Raw genomic sequence first — 11,884 nt, 5'->3', positions numbered from 1 at the left:
TATCATTAATATACAAGTTAAACAGTAATGGCCCTAAAATAGACCCTTGAGGCACTCCACTAGTACTTTCCTTTTCCTGCATATTGCACCCCCATACACAACTTGTTGATACCTATCAGATAGACAGTCTCCAATCCAATGCACTAATCTAATATCCAACCCCATCTGCTCTAGTTTGACTGTCACTTATCATGAGGTACTCTATCAAAAGCCTTTGCGAAATCCAAGTATATTACTGTGTATTCTTCTCCTCTGTCCAAGGAAGCAGTCACTTTATTGTAATAAGTAAGTAGATTACTAAAACATGACCTCCCTTTAGCAAATCCATGCTGTCCATCAAAGATAATACCATTGTTGTCAACCCAACTCTGGATCCTAGTTCTCACAAGCTTCTCCAACAACTTAACCACAACACCTGACACACAGGTAGGCCTATAGTTTGATGCTTGAGTTTGATTGCCTCCTTTATGAAGTGGCACAATCTTGCCCTCCTTCCAATCCTTAGGAACTTGACCAAGTGCAAGACCCGTAGTAAAAAAATATGTCAAGGCAGGTGTCAACTCCCTGGCACATTCCTTCAGAATACGCAGTGATATATTATCAAGTCCCACAGCCTTATTTACATCTAGTTTACTCAACTCCCCAAACACCTCTTGCTCACTTACAGTCAGTCTCTCCTCCCCATCATCAACTGCTCTCAATCTCTCCATGAAGTCACATTCACAAGATTGCATTGAAAAATCTTTATGAACTGCTCATTAAGTATCTCCACCAGACATTCTGCAACAGCTGTCTTTATACCATTTTCTCCAATCAATGTCATCCTTCCATAATCATTCTTTCTTTTGCTGGCTACATATCGAAAGAACTCCTTAGGATTATTTTTGGCTTCATTAGCTAAGTGCTGTTCATACCTCTCTTTAGCTACTCTGACCAACCAAATCAACCTCCTTGCCTGGTCTTTGTAGTTCTCATGGAATTGGTTATTCCACCTCTCTTATGCCTCCATAATGCCCTTTTTTTCTGTATTGCATGCTTAATCTCTTTATTCATCCATTTCATACCTACCTTATTTAACCTTCTCAACCCTTGGAATAGATTTAGACATTGCATCTACTAGATAGTTTTTGAAAATCCCCCGAGCTGCATTGATCTCTTTTCCAGCTAACTCCTCATTCCACGCTATACCCACAAGCTGTCTCCTGAGGTCTTCATAATCACCCCTCTTGTAGTTCCACATATACCCTTTTCTCACAGGGGTCCTCGCACTGCACAATGAATGAAAGTTGAGTAATTATTATGGGGGATTTCAATTTTGGAGCTATAGATTGGAAGGAGGAAAGATCAGTTGGCATGAATGGAATGGAATTTATACACTTATTGAGAGATAATTAATTGAAACAGAATGTGACAGAGGGAACTCAATTTTGAGAATGCTGGATCTTGTTATAGGCTCAGAAGACCTGTTCTTAACTAAGGTGGTTTCATTGTCTCCAATTGGGGAAAGTGATCATGTGATCTTGACTTGAGAGATAGAAAAACATGAAAATTAAAGTTAAGAAGGGGTGTATGTGGAACTACAAGGCAGGTGATTATGATACACTGAGAAGAAAGCTTGAAGCAGTACCATGGCAAAAAGTTCTGCAAGGAAAGGATGTTCATAGTGCAGAGTCAACAGGTATCTTCAAGAAGCAATATCATAGTGTATACCAAGAATCAGATGGGTATATCTTGTAGGAGTTAGATGGATGAGTAATATCATTAAGCAAGAGCTGCAAAAAAAGATGTTGTGTAGGGTATATAAACAGTTAATGCATGAACAGTACAAGAAATAGGCAGAAAAGATGACTAGCATGGCAAGGAAGGCAAAATTAGATTATGAGAAGAAGTTTGCCAAGCAGGCAAAAGGAAATCTGAAAGAGTATTTTTTATTATGGTAAGCAGGAGGAAAAATTACTGTGGAAGGATAACTTTAATGAGTGTGGATGGTAGAGATGTAACAAAGACAGACAACATTGTTGAGCTACTTAGTGATCATTTGCAAAGGTATATCATTCAAATGAAGATATTCTCTTCACTTAAAAATTAATTATAATCATAAAAAAAAATTAATTAATAATCATAAAATTAAAAAGTATAAACATAAATGGATGGAACATGTTCAAAGAATAAAAACAGAAAGATTACCAAAACAAGCCTTAAAGTACAAGCCATTAGGAAAATGAAAACCAGGACGTCCTCTTAAATGATTCAACGATGACTTCTAAGGCTGGAACAGGCCATCCTAGGCCTAAATTCTTGATATGCATGATGATGATGATGAAGATATTCTCATGGAGTGATGTTGAACAGAAGTTCATGAATTGGAGGCACCTAAGACATTGAAGAATCAGAATGCTGTGGGATTGGATGGGATATTGGCTAGTGTTTTAAGAAAATGTTCAGGGAAATGGTGATGCCTGTGACTAGGCTGTTTAATTTAAGTTTCAGTTCTTGCAAAGTCCTCAAGAAATTGGAAGTAAGGCAAAACAATTTCTTTGCATAACGAGGATCTAAGTCTGTGGCAGAAAATTATAGGCTGATCAGCATCTTAGTAAAAGTGGTAAAATACTGGAAAAGTTGGTCAAAAAGAGAATTAAGGAATATGAATAAGAATAAACATGAGAGCTGAGTTGGATAAAGGAAATGACTAAATGATGATAATGCTGGATTTTTCAAATGTGTTTGCAGGATACCACATGGAACTGTTGAAAACTGCAACAAATTGCGATGGATATGACATTGGTTATGTGGATAAGAGGGCGGCTGCTGGCAGTTATCATAAACTGGTATATGAAAGAGCAGAATCCAGGCAAAAGCAGGTGACTAACGGTGTCCTGCAAAGTTCCATTTTAGACCCACTACTGTTTAATTTGTATAAATTATATAGGAAATAATTGGAAGTATGGGCAAAACAATCGATATCAATTTAATGTGAAAAAGTGAAATGTTATGCATTTTGGAATAGAAAGATAGAAAGAAAGTCCACATTGAGGAAACTGTACTCAGGAAATTGATGAAGCCATGGGTTTGGGAGTAGTAGATAGAGAGTTGAAGTTTAGAAGGCATATTGCTAAAGTAGCTTGTGTAGCTTGCAGGATTTCTTGGTTATTGAAGAACACACTAACAAACACAGATAAGGGAGTTTTCATGTCTCTTTATAAAACATTAATATGACTGCATTTTGATTACTATGCTCAGGTGTGGTCACCCCAGTTTCTTGGCAATGAGGAAGTGGTGCATAGAATTCAGAGGTGAGTGGTCTGTGGAATGCTTCCTATGAGGAGAGATTGAGAGTTTGTGGAATGCAAATGTTGGTTGATAAGTGAAAAAGGGGAGGATATGATAGAAACATTTAAGTTACTTAAAGGATTTTATACGATTGCAGGAGAAATGTTTCAGCACTTAGTTAAAGAGGGAAGAACAAGAGGTCATCCCTAGAAATTTGGTAAGGGTATTGTAGTAAGGGTGTGAGAACTAGATTTTTCACTTGGAGAGTGATGAATGAATGGCATGGGTTGCTTGAGTCAGTTGTGAGTGCTTTGTCTGTTAATGGTTTCAAGGTAAGGTGCTATTGATATTGTGTTGATATTTTGGGTCTACCACTCACTGTGGTAGACCCAAAAGTCCTCAGACTCCATGAAGGTGTCCTTGCAATAATAATAATAATAATAATAATAGTGTTTTAAACTGTCTTGGCTCTCAAAGTGGAAAGAGGATAAGGTGGTTCCATTACATGCTACCTCAAGTAATTATCTCTCAGTAGGTGTATAAATTCCATTTCCTTCCTGCCATGTGAACAATACCGAGAAGCTGTAGCATAGATAAGGGTGTCTCGCAGCCAGACAGATATCAGAGTAGTATATGATAGAGGATGACTAGCAGAGTACCTGAAGACTGTACTAGGAACACTACTCTTCAATCTGTATATCAATAATATAGGGAAGAGGCCTGTGTAGCTCAGTGGAAGTGGCGCTTGCGTCCTCTGCACTTGGTTGCTTGAAGTTTGACTTAAGTTCAAGTCTAGTCACTGACTGGAGGAACTTTTTCTAAGCCTTTCTTCGACTGGTTCCTGAGTTAGTCGATCTCTGGCACAGGAAAGTGGGTTTTTCCTACCAGAAACTTTGGTTTTTCATCCCATAAACTCAAGAAAATCGACCATAGTACCCACATTATTTGACAGTGATATATCTTGTTAGGGTTAGGTACCAAGAGATGGCAGCACTTGTTTGCCAGCCTCTTCATCGGTGGCTGCTATAATTAGTGATAGACATGGGCCAGCTATCTCTGATTGGCTACCGACGGAGATTGAACTGCCCACTCAGTCTCCAAAAGCTAGATAGGTTATAAAGGCCTCGCCTACTCCCTATAAGGGAATAAAAGGCATTAGCTGTTTTGATTTGATATAAGGAAAGATAAGGGGGGGGGGTATTCAGTTGTTTGCTGATAATATAAAACTGCAGTGGACAATAAAGATGATGTAGAAATCCTGAAGGATGATTTAAATAAATTAGCAGTGTTGGTGAAGGATAATGGTTATCAATTTAATGTTGCAAAGTGTAAGGTTATGCATTCAGGTGAAAAGTTACATGTGTATCACAATGATGGTAATGAATTGCAGGAATTGGTAAAGCTAGGGATTTGGGAGCACAGTAGTTAAGATATGGCTGTATCGTGAATGCTGAGCACAATGTGGTCATCTGAGTTCCATGGGATGAGAAGGTGATGGAGAGAATCCACAAGAGTGACCAAGCGGGTGACAACTCTGTTGAATTCTCTCTTTGAGGATCAATCAAAAGTATGTGCATTTTGCAAAGTTTAGTTTACAGATTTTAGATGGGAGATGAACTTTATTGACCAGTGTGAGATTACCTTCCAGCTTATTGAAGACCTGAAGTGGTTTGAAAGAGTTCCAACTTTGGTCTATAGTGTAGGTTTCATGGACTATGTAAAAAATAAATTAAAAAAAAATACAAATCAACAAAAATAGGAAAAAATCCGTAGCCCATCCACAGTATAAATGTGCTATACGTTTAAAATTAAACATTTTATGAGTGGGGAGCCATATATATAAAAAATAAATAAATAATATAAAAAAGAGTTGAAAAGAAGGAGAAATGATAGAAACTTTTAAGTTATGAAAGGGGTGACATAAGACTGACATAAAGGAAATTATTGAATACATGATGAGTAGGAAGTGCACTAAGTGTCACACTTGAAAGTTGTATAAGTGTAGGTAAAGGTGTGTGGACTAGATTTTTTGTTTGGCGTAGTGAATGACTGGAATGGATTGATAGAGGTAGTTGTGAGTGTTCCAACAATGAATGAGTTTAAGGGAAAGGTATGATATGTATCATGGAAATAATGGTTAGTGTTAGTCTCCTGCAATTAGTCTTCTGACTTCATGGAGATATCCATATAATAATAATAGTATGCTTAATCTCTCCACTCTCCATTTTATTTTTAACTTAAAAGAGTCACTAAACAAAACTGGAGGGAGAGAGAGAGAGAGACAGACAGACACCATGGATATGATTCTTTAGAGTAAAATTAGGGAAGTGAAAAGATGGTATCATGGCAGAATCACATTAAAAATAAAGATATCGGAAATGAACTTGACATAATTAATGTTAAAGAATGTGTAAATTAAGCTATCCAAGATGATAAATGGTCATACCTTTCCTTAAACTCATGAATGAGTTTAAGGAAAGGTATGAAGGAATTGTGGTAGACCCATGTAACTTACATATTATTCTACATATTCCCCATGAAGTGTTATAAACTTGTTACAAAGTTGGTGCATCATTTGCAATGCTCTGAGAAAAAAAGTCTTTCCCTTGTTGCACAAACCAGTCCTTAATTGATAGATGACTTCATCATCTGTGGTAAAGTTTGTTCCGTTCAAGTATTTCTTTAAATTTGGGAATAGGAAATAGTCAGATGGGGCCAGGTCTGGCGAACAAGGTGGGTGAGATAGACATTGAAAGCTCAAGTTGTGTATTGTCTGTTGGGTTTCATGAGCAATGTAAGCAGGTGCATTTTCCTGCACAAACATACCACTGATGAGTTTCCCCATGGTGTTTTTCCATCAGTACCTCCTTCAATTCCTTCAGAGCTGGTGAATAAACTGAATATCTCAGAAAAGATTTCATCTTTTCTGAGATACCTCAGAAAAGATGAAATCCTTACACTATATGGATGGTGTAAGGATTACACCATCCATATCCCAAAAGACAATGGCAAGAACCTTCTCTGCTGACTTTTGGGTTCAAAATCGAGTAGGAGTAAAATGGATGAATAGTATTGTTAAGCAGGAGTTGCAGATAAAGAAAAGGTTGTGGAAAAGCCTGTACAGTATAAGTATAAAGAAAAAAGGTGATTAGCATACCAATGAGCAGTACAAGGTACAGGCAAAGAGGGTGGCCTGTATGGTAAGGAAGGCCAAAGCTAATTATGAGAAGCTAGCTAGCTGATGAGTCCAAAAGAAATCCTAAGGAGTTCTTTCGCTATGTGGCAAGGAAAAGGAGAAATGACTATGAAAGTGTGACTTTAAAAAGTGGTGATGGTAGGGAAGTAACAGAATCAAATCAAATAATTGAGTTACTTAGTGATAATTTTGCAAAAGTGTACCATTTTGGTTGTGATAATCCAGTGCTGAATGCACCACTGAATAATGAGAGTCCAGAGATAGAAGAAATAGAGATGCTTAATATATTACAGAACCTTAATGCTAACACTGCCATAGGGTTAGATGGCATATCAACCCATGTTTTATGAGAATGTGCAAGAGAATTAGTACCTCCTCTGACCAAGCTGTTTAATTTAAGCCTCAGTTATGGGAAAGTTCCAATAGAGTGAAAGAGGACAAAATAATTCCACTGCATAAGGAAGGCTCAAAGACAATGTAGCAAATTATAGGCCAATCACTATATCAGGAGTGGTGGTTAATATTTTGGAGAAATTGATAAAAATTAGAATTCAGGAGTGAGTGGACAGAAATATGATACTCTATAAGAGGCAACAGTTTTGTGAAGGGCAGGCCTTGCCTTAGTAACTTACTTTCTATAATAAAGTAACAATGGAGTTGGATAAAGGAAATCTTTATTCAGTGATACTGCTGGACTTTGCAAAGGAATTTGACAGGATTCCACACAGAACTCTGTTCCATAAATTGGAGCAAAGGGGAATGGATTTGAAGCTGGTGATTTGGATTAGAGGATGGCTGATGGACAGATATCAAAGAGTGGTTTATGGAGGAGCTGAGTCCAGGATAAGGCAGGTGACTAGTGGTATACCTCAAGGCTTGGTACTTGGTCTTCTGTTGTTTAATTTGTGCATTAATGATACTGGAAATAATTTGAAAGGAAATATCCACTTGCTTGTTGATGATGCAAAATTAGAAGAGTGATGGTCAATTCAAATGATGCAGATATCTTGCAGGATGAATTAAATAGGCTGCTGAGCTAAGTGTAAGGAAGGATGAGATCACATGCTGTGTACTATATTAATGGAACTGAACTGCAAGATGTTGATGAGGCAAGGGACTTGTGGGTTATTGTGGACAGCAGTGGCGGCTTGTGGCTTGAAATTGTGGGGGTACTGCAACTTTCGAAATATACATACACACTGTAAGTACGTGTTTGGATAAAATATCAAAATTATGGTAAAAATTTTAAAAAATATATTAAACATGAAACAATATTGTTCATTATCGATAAACTTATACAGTTTAGTATAATTCAAAATTACTTAAAAATAAAATATTTTCTTCTTGTTTTGTTTCATGAAAAATATTGTTCATTATCGATAAAATTATACAGTTTAGTATAATTTTATAAAATAAAATCCATTATCATAACCCCAATAATGTTCTAAAATAAAAACTATAACAAATATTATGTCTTTAATTGTAATGTCTAAATATTTAAAGAGACAGAGTAAACATGATAAGCACTATGAACACTCTACTACTGGTGCAAACTGCATATAAACAACAGTGGACCTGTGTGATCGACAATATGCTAATAGCTCGCGTCTCACTATGACGTGCATATGCTTACTCGTGAAGCAATATGACACTGTGGTAAACACAGTGCTGCTAGTGTCCTTCACCCTCCTAAGTGCTACAAGATGGATTTTTATTATTTTTTATACAAAATAAGAGAATTGTATAGGATCGTTGATGATAAAATTAAATATTACAAATATAAATAAATTAATAAATATATTTATATATCGAGAAAAATTGGGGGTGATGCAGTTCCGCAGAGTCCAGATAGCATTAATATTGAGTATTTCTACCATAATGCTGTCCATACATCAAGAATATCTCATCTTCAGTTTCATGTCCCCTTAACATCTCTAATTCCTATTACAGTACTCTTTCCTCCATTTCTGAGCTTTTTCAGTAACCTCCAGAATATTTTACCATATTCCTGATATTTATTTTTTATGAAGTATAAACATCCAAATTATCAAAGTCTTCCCATGACTTTGTTTAGCTAGATTTACACGGTGGTTCACTTTCTTACATTTTTCTCTGCATTCCCTAAGAGTACAAGCTGACTTTCTTGCCAAGGAACCTTCAATATACTTTCTTCTTTTCCTTTATTGCCTCTTTAACTTCCTGAGTCCACCATGCAATTCTGATTTTTCTATCCTTGCAAATTATCTCACCACATGTCTGTAGCTGAAACAATCAAAGTTTTTTTTAGGGTTTGGCACTGAATTTCCAAAGTTTGAATAATGTTTGTGTATTTGAGTCTAAGTTTACAGTTTACATCTGATATTTGTTCAACTTTGATTCATTTCAAAACTTTCTCATACACCCTTCTTAACAATATGAAGTTCAATTTTATTCTGCTCAACACTAACTGGTGATCATTTCCTATTTCAAATTCTCTGTATACTCTTCTGTCCTTAAATGAGTAGGAAAATATCACTGCTGACAATAACATAGTCAATGAGACTTTTCTTATTTCTTGCATCTTCTCTCCATGTGTTGTACATATTTTTATGTTGGAATATGTGTTAGTAATAACTAGCCATGTGCTGAGCAGAAAATCTAGAAAATCTAGCAGGTACTTACCATTATTATTAGCTTCACTCTTTTCTTCAAATTTGCCCAAAGCATTCTTATATGCTTGGTAATAATTTCTGGTAAGTCTCCTGTTTAGATCTCCAACAAAAAACAATTTTTCCTTATGTTAACTGCTTTTACTAATGCCTCATAAAATTCCTCCACTTCTTATTTAGTGGAACTTTCTGTGGAACCAGAAGCACAAATAAGTCTCATTGTCCAGTTCCTCATCCTACTATTAGCATGCATCACTCTACTTGATATTGCCTACCATTCAAGAAGATTACCCTTATATTTATTGTTTAATACTATAGCTACTCTTTATTTTCCCTGATTGCTATAACATCTTGTATTTGTCAATCTGGTACTTGTCCAATTCCTCTGCTAGTCCCATTTCTTTTTTATTGATGCTTCTTATATTGATGGTACCAATCTTGATCTCTGTAATGAACACACACACACACACACTCACACACACACACACACACACACACACATATATATAAATTGAACTCTTTGAGTAGGTGAGCAACTATTTTATTTGGGTAAGTATCAACAACTTGGATTAAAAATATTTGAATTTAAAATACTGACATTATTTTGTGGAAATACCGTATTGTATGTTAAAAATAATTCCTGTCATGCTTTTATGGAAAGAGGAATTAACGTGCTGAAATTAAATAAATATATAAATAGATCACAAATTCCAGATGTAAGTAGGAAAAAACACTGTTGTTCATTTAAATTATGATTTTGTTTTACTCAACTATCTCAAAGATCTGTATGAAAACTTAGTCAAGAAATTATATTAAAGAAATCTTTCATAGTAAATGAGTAATAAGGATAAGTGATAAGTAAAAATGATCCTCGAATGAGAATAACTTTTCTGACAAAATGCCGCTATAATCAGATTATTCATAACTTCGCTAAGATAAAAGAAACCATCAAATCTCCTGGAGTTCAAAAAATCTACAGGAATACCAGCTTAGCTTTAATCTGTAATCAACTCAGAGCAGCTAAACATAATCTTGCTATTAACATTCGTCAAGTTGCTGATCTCCATACCTTTATGTCTGCAAACTTAGACCCACAACTTTCTGACATACTTCTTAATGTGGCTAAACACTCTATAAAACGTTCATATAAAAAACAGAATCGACATCTAAACCGCAAATTCGATGTCCTTGTTTCTAAACAAATCAAGCCTTTCCATGTTCCAGATAATTGTCATCAACGTGTCCGGTCGCCCTTTAACAAGTAGTGAAACACTTCCTCTCAAAAGGACATGATTTTGTTATAGTCCATAAAAAGATTCCTTATTTAGATTTCCTGGTTAACATCGAACGGAACCTTAGTCATCTCTCCAGTGAAAAGACTAATTCTCTCCTCGTAGAAGTTGCTTCTATGCTACTTAAAGCCAAGCTTCCTCCTTCCAACATATCTCCTTCTGAAAAGAAAGTAATACATTCCTTAAGAAGCAACAGTCACCTTATTAGCACTAAAGCAGACAAAGGAAAAGCGACAGTAATGTAGATGCTACATTCTCAAACAATCTGTCCATCATCCTTATCAAAAAACAGGAATCATAAAATGTTTAATTCGATGAGCTAGAACTAATTGTTCAACTCCCCATGAATTACAGAGAGAACGTCCAACTATCAAACATCACATGAAATTAAATGGCTGCTCTGAAAAAACTACACAACATCTGTTCGATTCCTACAATCCAATCCAGAACAACAAAGAATAAATATGTCGAGTTCCAATTCCATATATTTCCAGGATTTCAGAACCAATTTCTAGAATTCTGAAAAAATATGATTTAACAGCCACTTATATCCCTATAAACATTCAACTATGTCTCTGCTTGGTGTATATCAAGTTCCTTGTAACTGCAATCTATCATACTTTGGACAAACCGGACGCTCTATAGAAAAAAGAATACAAGAACATCAGTCATACATTCTTCACAACAAATCTGATAAGTCTGGATTGGCACAGCATGGGATAAAGACAAGCCACAATATTCTCTGGTCCAAGACTCACCTTCTACACAGATGTCGCTATAAATTCGAACACCTATTCAAAGAGAGTGCAGAGGCCTTACTTTAATGCCCTAACTTGAATCGAAATGATTGTATTTTCTTGTCAAAAATATGGGAAAGTTTAATCTGGATAACACACTAAAAAAAAAATTTTTTTTTTAAAATTGAGATCTTTAATTCTTACATTAGTCTAATATTATCTTTAATTGAATTTATAAATTAAGATTTGTAAATCTTAATTATAAATTTAAAAATTTATAATTAAGATTGTTATTGAAATTGTGAATTAATACCTATAATTTATTCATCACTCTGATGAAATTTTCCTCTCTTTAATGCTTAGTAATGTAACATAATATGGTTCGTTCTACTTTTGAATGAACAATTGTTTGTTCAAAAGTAGAACGAGCCATATTATGTTACATTACGAAGCATTAAAGAGAGGAAAATTGTTCATGCAACTGCTCTCCATTTATATTTTTCTCTGGTCTGTTTTTCATCTGTTTCTAACAGACTGAGGATAGTCTGTTAGTTTCAGACTGAAATATTTGGCAAACATTAAAATATTCTTGAGTTAATGTGTTTATAATTCTAAATTTAATGTCACAAGTGTCTCTCAAGAATAGAATTAAAGAAATCTTTCATATTAAATGAGTAATAAGGTTTAGATTTGGAAGATTGTGCAAAGATGGATTTGAAAGAGAACAGCTGATAGAAAAAG

This window comes from Typopeltis vanoorti, chromosome 17, assembly GCF_054136105.1.
Source record: "Typopeltis vanoorti isolate ZY-2024b chromosome 17, IOZ_Tvanoo_1.0, whole genome shotgun sequence".
NCBI lineage: Eukaryota > Metazoa > Arthropoda > Arachnida > Uropygi > Thelyphonidae > Typopeltis > Typopeltis vanoorti.
This window is presented reverse-complemented; position numbering follows the sequence as displayed.